The sequence below is a fragment of the Pan troglodytes genome, chromosome 15 (assembly GCF_028858775.2).
Source record: "Pan troglodytes isolate AG18354 chromosome 15, NHGRI_mPanTro3-v2.0_pri, whole genome shotgun sequence".
Taxonomy (NCBI): domain Eukaryota; kingdom Metazoa; phylum Chordata; class Mammalia; order Primates; family Hominidae; genus Pan; species Pan troglodytes.
In genome coordinates, this window is record NC_072413.2 from 62,876,916 (window position 1) to 62,892,147 (window position 15,232).

The following is a 15,232-nucleotide window of genomic DNA, read 5'->3' on the forward strand; positions in this document are numbered from 1 at the left end:
AAACCCTGTCTCTAAAAAACAGCAACAACAAAAAATTAGCCAGGCATGGTGGTGCATGCCTGTAGTCCCAGCTACTCAGGGGGCTGAGGTGGGAGGATCACTTAAGGCTGGAAGGTTGAGGCTGCAGTGAGCCATGCTCATGCTACTGCATTGCAGCCTGAGGGACTGTCTCAAAAAAAAGAGACCCTGTCTCAAAAAACAAGCAAAAATGACCCTCACACCTTCTTTTTCCCGCTTTTGTGTGTAAATTACTTGTTGTTTATTAATAGGAAAATGTCATATGGCCACTCCAAATAGAAGGACTAGGTGACACATTTTTATGCCTGTAGATCAGTTCATATATATGGAAAGTATAGAAATTAAGACAGAAGAGGTGAACCACGGCCACATTGTGGCTGGCTTTAACAGTCAGGTAGAGGAACCTGTGCCTAATTCAGTTGACAATGGTAATTCGTTGAAGGCTTTTATCAAGGCACAGATAGGATCAGTAATGTGCTTTAGGAAAATTAAGCTAGCAGCAGTATGTAGGATGGCTAGAGTGAAGAGAGATAGGAGACAGACTATTATAGTCATCAAGGGGAGAAGTAACTGGGGCCTGAACGATGGTGGCTGGGAAAGTGGAAAGCATGAGGATGTCAGGCTGGGGAATCTGTAGGCCACTGAAGGTTTTTAAACTGGGGAGTGCACTGGGGGCTTTAGAAAACTCTCGAAAAAAAACAAACAGGCTGGGCGCAGTGGCTTATCATGTCTGTAATCCCAGCACTTTGGGAGGCTAAGCCAGGAGGATTGTTTAATCCCAGGAGTTTGAGGCTGCAGTGAGCTATGATGACACCACTGCACTCCAGCCTGGGTGATAGAGCAAGACCCTGTCTCTAAAAACAAGCAAACAAAAAACAAGCAAGCAAAAAATCTTCTTCAGTATTTTAGAGATATCCTCTTCTAACCTAAATTTCTGCCTGAATAGAAAAGGGCCCCAGCTACATGAAGGAGATTAAGTCCATTTTAATCTTTTGATAAGTAACTATTGAATCCTTTATCAGATCTTGTCCTATCTGTATTTTCTTCTTCCCTTGATGTAGCAAACTTCTTGCATAGAATTCAGAGGAAAAAGGTACTGCGAGCAATTTGAAAAATCAGAATTTATTCTAAGCAAATAAAGGGCTATCTATAGTCCAACATGTAACATAAATTCCTTATCATATATATTTTTAAAAATCCTTCCTTGGCCAAGAGTAGTGGCTCACACTTGTAATCCCAGCACTTTGGAAGGCTGAGGCAGGAGGATCACTTGAACCCAGGAGTTTAAGACCAGCCTGAGCAACATGGCAAGACTGTCTCTAAAAAAATTTTTTTTAATTAGCTGGGCATGGTGGCACACACCTGTAGTCCCAGCTACATGGGAGGCTGAGGTTAGAGGATCGCTGGGGCCCAGTAGGTTGAGGCTGCAGTGAGCCTTGGTGGTGCCACTGCACTCCAGCCTGGGTGACAGAGCAAGACCCAGTCTCAGGAAAAGGAAAAAAAATTCTTTCTTAGTAGTGGCTATTCCTTGAACTTTCATCCCACTTTTCTCTTCTTTTACTGCCAAATTTCTCACAAAATCAGGCTTCATTCATTATCTACCTTGACTTGCCACCTACTCATCCCTCACCCTTAAAACATGGAGCACATCTATAAAACCACAATAAAATCATACCCTCTAAAGTCCACAGCGTCATCTTCACCACCAAAAACTATTAATTTTCTCAATTTTCATCTTCCTTGACCTCCTTCCGGCATTTGGCCCTGTAGACCAACCTCTCCAGCTTGAAATGTTCTTTTCCTTTTGCCGTCTTGACGTACCACACTGTCTTTTTACTTCCACCTCTGGGATCTCTTCTGCTATGTTTCCAACCTATATTCCTATCTACTCTACCAATAAAATTGCAACCCAAGTGATAATCTTGGGCCGTCTGCCACTTATGATCTTGAAGGAAAACACTTTTTCATTCAATTATTCAATGCTCCACAGAATTCCTAAATCCACATCTCTAGTCGTGATCTCCTGTCTCAGCTGCAACTTAATATTTCCTACTGGATATTTCCAAATGGATGTCTGAAACTCATCATGTCTAGAACAGAGCTTATCTTTCCCCTCAAAGTTAAGTCCTCCCTCCTCTCAACTTCTCCACATTCATCAATGATACCATCATTTTCTCAGTGACTCAGGTTTGAAATCTTGAGTCCTTCTTGACTGTTCCCTCTTCTTGCATAGTTGGCCAGTTACCAAACTCTTATCAATCCTGCCTTTGCAAATTCTCTCAAGTCTCTTTTCCTTTCCCTTTCCCACTGCCACTACTGTAGCTCAGACTCATCATTTCTCTCCTATGCATTCCCAATAGTTTTGAAACTAGTTCTTCTCCTTCGTCTTCCTTTTCCTTTTAATACATTCAACAGTTTCATTGGGAATATTATTCTTTTAAAAATATATTGTTGTAGGTATCATTTCCTTATTCAAAACTCTTCAGTTAGATTCCTATCACCTATAGGATGAAAGTTACATATCTTAACCTGGCATTTAATATCCTCCACTATCTGCTTCTTACTTCTTTTTATTCTTTAAAAATTTTGTTTTAATTGAGATGGGGACTTGCTCTGTCACCCAGGCTGGAATGCAGTAGCGTGATCTTAGCTCACTGCAGCCTCAACCTCTTGGGGTCAAGTGATCCTTCTGCCTCAGCCTCCCAAGTAGCTGGGACTACAGGCATGCACCACCACAACCAGCTAATACTTATTTCTATTCTTACCTTACACAAATCCTTTACACAAATTCTCTTCTCCAGCTAATTTTCCAATTGCTCCCAAATATGACATACCCTTAGAGCTGACACTTGCACATTCCAGAGGACACTATTCACAGAGAATATAATGTGAACAGTGTCCCCTGGAGTAGTGCAGTGACTGTACTTTATTCCCATGTTCATTTTGGTGCCTTTGTTCTTTTTTTTTTTTTTTTTTTTTTGAGATGGAGTCTCACTCTGTTGCCCAGGCTGGAGTGCAGTAGCGCAATCTCAGCTCACCTCAACCTCTGCCTCCTGGGTTCAAGTGATTCTCCTGCCTCAGCCTCCTGAGTAGCTGGCTAATTTTTTTTTTTTTTTTTTTTGGTAGAGATGGGATTTCACTATGTTGGCTAGGCTGGTCTTAAACGCCTCACCTCAGGTGATCTGCCCGCCTCAGCCTCCCAAAGTGCTGAGATTACAAGCATAAGCCACCACGCCTGGCTGGTGCCTTTGTTCTTGGTCTTCTTCGTATAGACTACTTGCCCCTTGCCTCTGCCCTAACTCTTCCTTCAAGGCCCAGCTCAAGTTCTACGAGTTCCATGAACTCACCACCCACTGCCCCAGCCATTGATAATCACTCCCTCCTCTTGATTCCTAGATTAGTGGTCTGTACGTATGGTGACCATATAATTTATCATCCAGATTGTATATTTGCTTGTTAAAAGGGTCACAATTACTCTGAAACCACAGGTATGAACTGGGACTGTCCAGGACAAGCTGGGCCATATGGTCAACCTACTTATATATTACCCTTTGGCACTTGGTATGTGTTATCTGGTAGTTTTTATTTGTTTGTTAAAATGCATGTATGTATTTAAATGCATATATCTAATCTCCTCAAGATAGTAAATCATCCGAGTATAAATTATGTATTCTCTCTGTGTGTTCTCCTGGTGCCTGGCCAGCGTCTTACACATAATATACACTAAAAGTTGTTTGTTCATCATGATGATGTCTTTACTCTGTTGTTTAGGAATGAAACATGGGTTAGGAATAAACCTTCAAATCAGAAAATTCACTACCCAATTTTCCTTCTGGCAAAAAGACAAAAACCTCTATGTCCCCAGAAACAGATAGTGACATCAAAAAATGTCCTCAGGATTTTGCTGAGGACTGGATTGAGGCCTCTGGCACAAGGCTCTGCCCTGTTGCCTTGTTGCTGAATAATGTCATTCGTCTGTATCTTGACGCATCCTCTTTGCATTGCTTTGTCACACAGCAGAAAGATAACAGCCCCAACCAGAGGACTTACAGAAATCAAATCAAAATAAAATTATTTCTAAGAAAATGCTGTGGTGGTTAACTTACCTGAAACCAAATGCTTGGAAGTCTTGACTTGCTTGACTTATTTTGCTTAATTAACACCTGGCCCCAGTTCAGCATTATCCCTGCTCAACTACCAGGAACTAAAGAAAGAGAAGGAAGAAGATCTAAAAACCAAAAGAAAGACAGCAGTTATGAGAGCAAACGCTCTGAAAATGAACTAGAACACAAACTAAAAAACGAAAGACATGTGGGTAAGAGATAATTAGGACAGAATCATCTCTCAGGAGTAAATACTTAACAAAATAATGCAACAAAAGAGTAGCAGGTCAGAATCACATGGGCGTGTGAGTCGATGTTGAAAAGCCCCAGAAGGGAACACCATTTTGTTCAAACTACTGACAGCTTGGGCCTTTTTAAAATTCCTCCTACCAAATAGGTGATGATAGTAGCATTCATTGATTTGTACATGGATGATATAAGGATGTTTCCCTTTGACTACTCCTCTAAAATTTGGTTCTCAGAGAGAGATTTCACCTGTAAATGTCTGGTCTAGCATTTTTGCTTGTATCTGCGAGAGTCTCTGAGCCCCTCATAACATCAGTAGTCTTAATACACACAATAATCTGTCTAGAGATTCTCTAAATATTCTCAAGTTTGATAAAGAGCTTCTTAGAGTCTGAGCAACGTAATGAGAACTTGTCTCTACTAAAAACAACAACAACAACAACAACAACAAAAATTAGCCAGGCAAAGTGGTGTGCGCCTATAATCCTAGCTACTCAGGAGGCTAAGGCTGGAGGATGGCTTGAGCCCGGGAGGCAGAAGTTGCAGTGTGCCGAGATCATGCCACTGCACTCCAGTTTGGGCAACAGTGAGAGAACATCACAACATACACACACACGCACACACACACACACACACGGCTCATTAGAAAAGATAAAAGATGGCCAGGTGCGGTGGCTCACATCTGTAATCCTAGCACTTTAGGAGACTGAGGCGGGTGAATTACCTGAGGTCAGGAGTTCGAGACCAGCCTGGCCAACATGGCAAAACCCTGTCTCTACTAAAAATACAAAAATTAGCTGGGCGTGGTGGCCCACATCTATAATCCCAGCTACTTGGGAGGCTGAGGCAGGAGAATTGCTTGAACCTGGGAGGCAGAGGTTGCAATAAGCCGAGATCATGCCACTGCACTCCAGCCTGAGCAAAAGAGTGAAACTCCATCTCAAAAAAAAAAAAAAAAAAAAAAAAAAAAGATAAAAGATGACTCTTAACACTTCCTTCTACTTATGATCTTTTAATACCTGGACTTCTCTGGAATTATTGGATATATTGACCTCTTGGAGTTCCCAGTTCTTCCTTTGGTTCTTTTTAACTTGAATGAAGTCATCACTTGCCTTGGAAGATTGAAGTCAGGAATAGACAACTTAAATAGTAGATGTGCCACGAAAGTGTATTTTCTATCTCATTTGTCCTATCATTCCGCTTCCTTTTCCCTTTATCTCTCATTCCCTTCTTTCTACTTGTGATTTTCTTTCACCCTTTCCCTCTACTCCCAATCTTTCCTTGAGTATAGTTAGAGCCCTTGGTGGCAGGTAGGGTCGAACAGTGTTGATTTAAGCATTGATCTTAGATGCAAAGGAGTATATTAAGTGACTTCTTAAGACTTTTCTTAACTCTGGGATTCGGTTGCAGTTAATTACCATCCCTTGATTACTAGCCACTTGTTCTTACATCTTTATTAGGTCCATTGGAATCATCTTCATCATAGCTAACATTTATGGAATACTTAATACATATGTCAGACCGTGTGTAATGTGGATTCTCTCCTTTAATTCTCACAGCAACTCCATGAAGAAGGTGCATTCCCATTTTGCAAATGAGGGAAAGGGAACAGAGAAGTTAGTATCTTTCCCACAGTGTTTCATCACGGCTAATAAGTCACAGAGCTGGGCTGCGAGTCCACATTTGTATGTCTCCATACCACCACTTTGGTAGAAAATGTGATCCTGGTATATGGTAGGAAGAAGCTTGAGCAATTTAAAATCCATTATACAACCTTCATAAGCGCTGGGCAGAGGCATAACTATGAAGCCAATATCCCCTGACTAAAGGGTCAAAACTTTATCCTCTTCGTGAAAGGATGTGACATTACTTAGATCAATGCAACCTCCCCTATGTACCACCCCTTCCAAACTTGTTTCTCAGCATTTCTGCACTTTTGCACATGTTGTTCCTTGTGTCGGGGGAACACCCTGCCCAACATTCCCTAATGTCTAAGCTTAAAGAGTCTGCGGAGGGATCAACACTTCTGGAAAATCATTGCTGAGACTGTGTCCTCTCCTCTCTCTGACCTCTCCCAGGCTGCCCTTTATCTGGGCCCCAGGAGCATCCCGAAGAGCAGTTATTACACTGTATTGTGATCACTGGTTTTTCTTGCCTTGCCCCCTGACTGTGAAAGGTGGGCATGAGGCAGATACCCCAAACATTATATGAGTGAAATTGAATTCCTGAGCTTTAATATCATCATATTAATTCTTCCGGGTATATTTACATTTTGAGCACCATTCTGAATTTTGAAATGAAATGCTCTCTGATGTAGACACCTTGCCTGTAGAAGGGTCACTACCTTCCTTCAGCCCAAGTTGACAAAAACCAGTATGTATGTATGTATGTATGTATGTATATATGTATTTAGAGGCAAGATCTCTGTTTTCCAGGCTGGAGTGCAATGGTGCAATCAAAGCTCACTGCAGTATCGACCTCCAAGGCTCAAGTGATCCTCCCACCTCAGCCTCCCAAGTAGCTGGGATTACAGGCACACGCCCCCACACCCACTGCCCAGTTAATTTTTGTATTTTTTGTAAAGACGGAGTCTTGCCATGTTGCCCAGGCTAGTCCTGAACTTCTGAGCTCAAGTGATCCTCCTGCCTTGGCCTCCCAAAATGCTGTGGGATTACAGGCATGAGCCATCACACCCGGCTGGATCCAATTATTTATAAAAGAGATACATAAAATAGTGTATAGAACCAATTGAAGGCCGGGTGTGACGGCTCACACCTGTAATCCCAACACTTTGGGAGGCTGAGGCAGGTGGATCACCTGAGGTCAGGAGTTCAAGACCAGCCTGACCACCATGGTGAAACCCCATCTCTACTAAATGTAAAAAATTAAACGGGTGTGGTGGCACATGCCTGTAATCCTAGCTACTTGGGAGGCTGAGGCAGGAGAATCGCTTGAACCTGGGAAGCAGAGGTTGCAGTGAGCCGAGATTGCGCCATTGGACTCCAGCCTGAGCAACAAGAGTGAAACTCCGTCTCAAAAAAAAAAAAAAAAAAAAGAACCAATTGAAGTCAGGAGGCTGTTGCTAAACTTCCAGGAATGAAGTAACAAACTGCTAAGTTTATAGGTCATTTCCTAGAGAACAAGGAGGTGTTAAATTGGATGATATTAGGGCACGTCCTTCTTGTTGAGTCATCCATGTCTTAGGCAGAATCTTTCCTCTGGTGGGCACAGAATGAAGACATGATTTAGCAATTAAATTATTGGTAATTTATTAGAAAAAAAGGTATTATTTTCTAACCAAAACTCTCCTAATTTTTGTTTGTTTGTTTTCTTTCTCAAATTTCAAAACCATTGAAAGCAAAGACCTGGAGTGAACAGAGCAAAATCCAGATGAGACAGGTGGAATGGTAACTGCCTTTGGCTATGGAATTTGGAGTAAGGTGGTGGGAAGGGTGAAACTGTGTGTTCAGCTTTTGTAATCAATCAAAAAATACTTACTGAGCACTTATGTGTCAGGTATAATGCTGAATCCTGGGAAACAAGCATGATTCTCAAGTTTGCAGTCAAGAGCTGACTGCGCATACTATAATAGGGGAATTAATAAACTGTTATTGTAGGTACTTGGAAAGGGATACTAATAGGCAATCTTTATGGAGGAGGTGATGTTTGAGCCATGTCTGAGAACCTGAATATGAATTCAATAAGGAGACAAAGGGCTATTCTGGGCAGAAGGAGCAGCACACAAAAAGCTAGAAAGAGGACTTTGGTGTGGTGAGGGCCATGAGGAATTGGTGAGGTTAGAAACAGGAAATGTGGGATGACAGCAGGAAGGGAGATAGGGAGCAGCAGGACACGGGGCTACAGAAGTAGACTGGGCCAACTTTTAAAAAGCCGTGGGTGCTGTAGGAAGGAATTTGGTCTTTATCCTGAGGGCAATAGGGAATCATGGAGCTTTTAAAGCAGTGACATACTGAGATTTATGATAACTATTACGTTCTTGGCGCTGTCTACTGTAGTTGCTTAATAATATACCTCAGTTCTCTCAAGCCTTGCTATGCACTTTCTTATTAGTTCTTTTATTTTTTGAGACGGAGCCTCGCTGTCTCGCCCAGGCTGGAGCAATGGCACAATGTCGGCTCACTGCAACTTCCACCTACCAGGTCCAAGTGATTCTCCTGCCTCAGCCTCCTGAGTAGCTGGGATTACAGGCACACGCCACCATGCCCTGCTAATTTTTTGTATTTTTAGTAGAGATATGGTTTCACCATATTGGCCAGGCTGGTCTCGATCTCCTGACCTCAAGTGATCTGTTAGCCTTGGCCTCTCAAAGCGCTGGGATTACAGGCATGAGCCACCACTCCCAGCCCTCTCATTAGTTCTCAAAGAGGATATTGTAAAGAGAAAAAAGTACAAAGAACTAGAAGGGTTGGGAATCTGTGATTAGGTAGAACCCAAAGTAGCACTTACAAGGAAGGCTCCCTTTCTCTTTGTGCCTTGAGGTAACTTTCCAAATCCACTTCCTGGAGGAGCCTGGCCTTTCTCCTTCTCCATCTCCCGTGGTTTCCCTCCCTAACACGACCCTTTTACCACGGCATCCTCTCCAACACAACATGCTCACTCCGTTTTTCCAGTTACACACAAATCACCTTGTACAAATTTGTTAAAGTACACAGTCTCATATTATCCACTTCAGCAGACACACATTCACACATCGGGCAGTTTGAGTTATTGCCAGTCCTCTTCCTTAATTTATTATCCTCCCTTCTACCACCTCAGGCTTAAGGCCAGAGTTACTTTTCTTAAAACCCTTAAGTCATATGTAGAAACACGTATACCGAAAACATTTGTGTATCATTTTATAAAGCAAGCCAATGAGGTAGGTATATTTATTATTGTCATTATTTTACAGATGAGAAAATTGAAGACCAGCCAATAAGCAACTTGTTTAGGGTCCTTGAGTTATTAAGTTACAATGAGGACTAAAATCTAATGTTTTAACTGTAAATCACCATGTTATTTTCCAAATATTCCTTGCAGCTTCTATATACCCCTTCTCTATTCCAAGTCAAAACTACTCTTTTCAACACTACCCAAGTTTTTTGATTTCTATGGTTTTTGTGCCTGGGTTACCTTGAAGTAAACCCTCCATCTGCTAGCCATTCTCCAGGACAAAACAGAAGTCTCTTGACTTCCCTTTCCTCACTTCCCCGGTTTCTCTAAAAATTCCAAACTCCTTTACCTCTCAGAGTCCACATAGGTGAAAGAGAATAAAAGTCTGCTCTAAGTCTTACTATGTCCTTGAGGCACACATTGCGGGGGAAAAAACCCACAATAAAATATCTGAAACCCAATTGCATTTTGATTATTAAATTCCTTCTGGCTGGTTGTGGTGACTCATGCCTGTAATCCCAACACTGTGGGAGGCCAAGGCAGGAGGGTTGCTTGAGCCCAGGAGTTCGAGACCAGCCTGGACAACACAGTGAGACTCATCTCTATATACATACATACATACATAAAATATTAAAAAATCCACCCCAATCCATGCAAGATTTGAGAGATAATATTTCCCCAGAAGCTACCATTTAAGAGATTTCGACATACCTGGTGAAAACTTTATATGGAAATGATAATCTGTATTTGAAAAAAAGTGAGGAGAGCAAAAAAAATAGAATCAGAGGGAAATAATGGCTATTCCCTTGCTCTTAAGTGTTATATGTTTGAAAAAATGGATATGTTATTTGTAAATTTATGTTTAGTAACTAGCGGTAAACTTGAAATACTAGAATACATTATAAGTCTTAATCCTAGGTAGTCTTAAGAAAATGAATCTCTTTTAACTATCATCTTTTGAACCTATATTCACATTGGTTTTTAAGATATTTATTTATTTATTTATTTATTTATTTTGAGACCGAAGTCTCGCACTGTCGCCCAGGCTGGAGTGCAGTGGCGTGATCTCCGCTCACTCCAGGGTCGGCCTCCCGGGTTCACGCCATTCTCCTGCCTCAGCCTCCTGAGTAGCTGGGACTACAGGCGCCCGCTACCACACCTGGCTAAGTTTTTTTTTTTTTTTTTTTTTTAGTAGAGATGGGGTTTCACCATGTTAGCCAGGATGGTCTCAATCTCATGACCTCGTGATCCGCCCGCCTTGGCTTCCCAAAGTGCTGGGATTACAGGCGTGAGCCACTGCACCCTGCCAGTTTTTAAGATATTTTAAGTTACATTTTTTCCTCTTTGTTTTTCAGAGCTACTTCTTATTTGGGGGCTACTTTTTAAAACTGAGGTGTAATTCACAAGGGGCTGTATTTTTTGATAAGGCTTCTTATAAATATTGCTGAATGTTTTGCTCTAATCTTCTAAGCAGGGCCATTTTATTTTTTGGAGTCACTTCTAAAGTCATGTGGTCATTAACTTTGGAGACTATTTTGGGTATGAGTGCTGATACAAATTAAAACCCAAGTAGACCTCATTGTTTGTCACTCTACGAATGTTGACAACGGAAGGAACACCTTGCCCATAGTATACTGACTTCTGGACTGAAAAGCAAACGAAACAATTCCATTTTCTTTTTTGCATACATCAGAAAAACAACTACTGTGTCCAGTTCCCTGATTGACCTCAGCAGATGAAGTGAACAGATAGTGTTAATTCAGATTGGAGAAATTATATGAATCTTGGTGTGTGTAGATTTATAATCTACAGGCAATATTACCTAAATCAGATATTTACAGTTTCACATGTGTATATAGGCTCCTTCCCACCCATTTCCATATCCATTGGTAACTGAACTTTCTAAATTGGCACTGAAGCATTACAATTTTTTTTGCACCAATTTTATAAACTTAAGCAGTGCAATGCCTGTTTTTTTTCTGAGACAAACCAAAGGTAATTTTCTCAAGTTTCTGCTGCCTTCTTTAGCAGAATTTGATGGAGGGTCTTTTATACATTTGTAATAGATAAAAAATAAACCAGACTGCAAATCATTTTTAAAATCCTAAACCACGTACCAAGTTTCTTATTCAAATTGTACGGGGTAAGTTTAAACTTAAATTGCATTCTATTAGCCAATATGAGTGTACTTCTGTAAGCATAGTTATGTTGAAATAAAGTTTTAAAAAGCAAAAAATAAATAAATAAATGTGTTTGAAAGGCTTGAGTTTATCATCTGAATAGGGGAAGTAGCCTGAAGTAGGGCAGGAGAACCCTAAAGGGAAGAAAGCCTAACTCTCCCATTGAGCTAAGAAAAAAACCTGCTGACCCTGAACTTCTAGGAGTGCTTTTGTACCTGTCCTCAGCCAGGCTCACCTGTATTCACTGGGTTAACCCAGAAATGCTGCTAATTCATTCATATCAGGCAGGTGACATCAGGTGATGACAACCACAGACTCTTATTTCACACTTTCCCTGAAACAATGGAAAGAATGACCTATACCTTCACCAAGCAGATGAGCTTCCTCTACTCCATCTGTGAAATGGGTCTGAGGATACTACCATAAAGGCTGGGGCACTTATTTGCTCCTTTCAACAAAAGATGAAAATAATAGATATGATCAGCATTGTGTCATCCCTTCAGACTCTTGGCTTAAGACATCATAAGACAAAAGAAAAAATAGAAAGAAGGTGTTAAAAGGAGAGTCAAACTGCACTCTTTAGGGAAAATTTTCATCTTACCACAGGGATGTAGTTTAGCACATGTAATTGAGCCAGCAATTAGGGCCATTTTAACATTTAGATTTTCTTTAATCAATTCCTTTTACAAGAGGTGATCTCATACGTAAACTGCAACATGGTTTGTTTGATATACCTCATGGACATCACATATTTATTAGAGACCCATAGGGGCAGGGTATTTCCCCAGAGAAAATTCTATTAGAAGATAAAATTGATTTTGCAAATTTTATTTTATATAGTTACCTATAAGAGAAAATATTTTTCTGTTTATTGTTTTTCTTATGTTACATCAGTACTTGTTCATTTCATTCAGGTGCTAATCTTCTGCTTTGTAGCCTCTATTTTCCTTTCTCCCATCTGTCAACCTCAGATACTTTTATATTCCCATTACCACAGTCACACTTTAATCTCTGGTCCTGGCTACCTCTTCCCCCAAGTCTCATTTCCTGCCTCTCTTCTCTGAATGTGGCTAGATTTAAATGGAGGACTTCATTGGATAGATAGCCCTGAGCTCTTGAGCTTTTGTGACCATAAATATGACAACTTTTTTTTTTTTTTTTTTTTTTGAGATGGAATCTAGCTCTGTTGCCCAGGCTGGAGTGCAATGGCACGATCTCAGCTCACTGCAACCTCTGACTCCCGGGTTCAAGCGTTGCTCCTGCCTCAGCCTCCTGAGTAGCTGGGATTACAGGCATGCGCCACCATACCCAGCTAATTTTTGTATTTTTAGTGGAGACAGGGTTTCACCATGTTAGCCAGGAGGGTCTCGATCTCCTGACCTCGAGATCCACCCGCCTCAGCCTCCCAAAGTGCTGGGATTACAAGCATGAGCCACCACACCCGGCCAACCTTTTTTTTTTTTTATCTTGCTCATTTTAATAACAAGTTATGATATAACTCTGGGAAGGTAAAAAAATTTCATAAATATGTAGATTGTCTTTCATGCCTTAGAATATGAAATCAATTCATGCTAATGGGTGTACTCTTTAAGATCTATGACTTTAGTGTAATTTTTAATTAATTTATTTTTGTCGTGTATATTCTCAGTGATGAGGCAGAAAGCTATACATCTCCCCCTTGTGGTTCCTGCTAACGTCTGCCTTTGGCATGTCCATTTTTTTCCCAGTTCCAGTAAGTCCCAATAAAATGCAGCTAAAATAATCTTTTTTATTTATTTATTTTTTAGGGACAGAGTCTCACTCTGTTGCCCAGGTGGGGGTGCAAGCAGCATGATCATAGCTCATTACAGCCTCAAACTCCTAGGCTCAAGAGATCTTCCCATCTCAGCCTCCTGAGTAGCTAGGACTGCAGGTGCACACCACCACACTAGGCTAATTTTTAAATTTTTTGAGGTCATCACTATGTTGCCCAAGCTGGTCTTGAACTCCTGGCTTCAAGCTACCCTCCTGCCTTGGCGTCCCAAAAGTGCTGGGATTACAGGTGTGAGCCACCACACCCAGCCTAAAATAATTTTAAACCACAACTCTGGCAACACTCTCCTGCTCAAACCTTCAGTTGCTCCCTATCACATAGAGAATAAAATCCAAACTCTTTGGCATGGTTCACCTGAAATTTCTATACAAAACAAAACAAAACTCTGCTTTTTGAAATTCTAAACATGCTTTAAGGCCCAAATTCCTCTTTCCTAATCCTCCCCCTGGGTGTAGTCTCACCATTTTGTGTTCTTATACCCCAATCTGCCAGTAATTATTAGTATTTGTGCTCATTTTATCTCTCAGACTAAATTGTATCTGGGGAGTAGCAAAGGATTAAAAGTCAGTATTAGGCTTTAAAAACAGAGAAACCATTTAAAAATGGATGAAGAGAAAGAATTGGGCCAGGTGCAGTGGCTCACACCTGTAATCCCAGCATTTTGGAAGGCTGAGGCGGGTGGATCACTTGAGACCAGGAGTTCGAGACCACCCTGGTCAACATGGTGAAACCTCATCTCTACTAAAACTACAAAAAATTAGCCGGTTGTGGTGGTGTGCCCCTGTAGTCCCAGCTACTTGGGAGGCTGAGGCATGAGAATCGCTTGAACCTGGGAGGCAGAGGTTGCAGTGAGCCGAGACTATGCCAGTGCACTCCAGCCGAGGTGACACAGTGAGACTGCCTTAAAAGAGAGAGAAAAAAAAAAGACTAGCCCTGTCCAATAGGAATATGAGAGCTACATGTGTAATTTTTAATTTTCTAGTAGTCACATTAAAAAAGCAGGTGAAATTAATTTAATAATACATTTTTATTTAACCCAGTATGTCAAAAATTATTTCAACATAATCATATAAATTTATTAATGAGATTCTTATATATTTTAATACTAAATCTTCCAAATCTGGTGTGCAGAATGTACTCACAGCACAATCTCAGTTCAACTTGCCGTATTTAAAGTGCTTTATAGCCATAAGTGGCTAGTGCTACTGTATTAGAAAGAAATTGAGCCAAGGATAGCAACAGAGTCCTAGCCCTGGCTGACTACTGAGTAGCTTTGTTACCATAGACAAGACCTTTAACCACTCACTTCTGTGGTTTCCTTATCTGAAAAGAGGAGACATATTTTTCTTACCAACCACATAGGGTTGTAATAGCATAAAATTAGAAACTGAAATGAGGACACTTTTGAAAGGTTGAAAATGTTATACAAATGGGAGGTATTATAATTATTCTAAGAATAAGGTAAACTCTGATGGCTCTAATTCATGCAGTGTTTCTTAGCACACCTATGATTTTTAATAACCGTTGCAGATACTTACTAGAAGTTGAAATACTAAAGGTTACAACTTCAGTGCTTCCGTGGAAAAATAATTCCCATATTAGCAAACCCATTTAAACTGGTGTGCTTTGAAATGGTTATTAATCTCTTCTTTAAGGAATCTGGATCCCAGAGTCTCCCAGGCTCCCCAATCTTTCTTCACTGACATGACAGCAATAAAGCAGGGCTGAGGGAGGATGTTGATGTTCCCATTGGAGTAGAGGAGTGTGATAAAGACGCATTGTTCAGAAACAGAGATAAACTTCGGCGTATGCAAGTTAATTAGGTCGTTGCGAATAAATAAGATGCTTTCAATACAGAGAGAAAGGATGAGGCGGGGCAACAAGCACAAGCATTTTGAGACCCACAGGATTGGGAAATGATGCAGGAACAACTGACCTGGCCATTTTTCTTTCTTTCTTTCTTTTCTTGGAAGCACATATGT